The 883-nt window shown below is 37.4% G+C and overlaps 1 non-coding gene across 1 annotated transcript; it reads right to left on the bottom strand.

Annotated features, from left to right (window-relative positions):
- Positions 1-354: 354 nt before the first annotated feature.
- LOC112101249 lies at positions 355-462 on the bottom strand. The gene has a single exon (XR_002907376.1). It is a non-coding gene; the product is annotated as a small nucleolar RNA R71 (small nucleolar RNA).
- Between the last annotated feature and the right edge of the window lie 421 nt (positions 463-883).

The raw sequence follows: 883 nt of genomic DNA, 5'->3' as shown, positions 1-883 counted from the left end.
TAAGAGATTATGCCGTATTAAGTCCTCAAACCATAAATCTTGGAATAATCAGGCCTGAAGTGAAGTGGAAGCTAATAATTTAGAGTTCAAACCAGTGATGTTTCAGATGCTTCAAACAGTAGGGCAATTCAATGGACTACCATCAGAAGATCCTCATCTACAGCTTAAACTATTTTTAAAAGTAAATGATGCTTTCAAGATTGCTGGAGCATCACAGGAAACATAGAGACTCAGACTTTTCCCATTTTCCCTAAGGGATTGAGCAAGGGTATGGTTAAACTTTCTACCATTGACTCCATTAGTACATGGAATGACTTGGTTGAAATTTTAGTACTTCCCACCGACCAAAAATACAAAATCGAGGAATGCAATCACATCTTTCCCTCAATTTAAAGATGATAGCTTGTATGATGCATGGAAAAGATTCAAGAAGTTACTCAGGAGATGTCTTTGTCATGGTATTCCTTGTTGTATATAGTTGGACACTTTCTACAAAGGTTTAAACCCAAGCACTAGATTGATGGTGGACGCTTCAGCAAATGGGGTCTTGTTGTCTAAGTCTTACAATGAGACTTATGAAATTTTGGGGATGATAACCAACAACAACTATCAGTGGCCATTTACCAGATAAGCTACAACAAGAGAAACAACATGAGTTCACAATGTAGATGCCTTGACAACATTATCAGCCCAAGTGACTTCATTAACAAATATGGTGAAGGCTATGACAACTACTCCACCAGCTATCAACCAAATTGTTGAGGTATCCTATGTTTATAGCGGAGAAGGGAATCTATTTGATAATTGTCCCGGAAATCCAGCCTCAGTCAACTATATGGGCAATTTTAACGGATAAAATTAGAACAATCTTTACTCAAACACT

The sequence above is a fragment of the Citrus clementina genome, unplaced genomic scaffold (assembly GCF_000493195.1).
Source record: "Citrus clementina cultivar Clemenules unplaced genomic scaffold, Citrus_clementina_v1.0 scaffold_2, whole genome shotgun sequence".
Lineage (NCBI taxonomy): Eukaryota > Viridiplantae > Streptophyta > Magnoliopsida > Sapindales > Rutaceae > Citrus > Citrus x clementina.
Note: the sequence above shows the minus strand (reverse complement) of the source record. Positions and strands in the feature narration are given on the sequence as shown.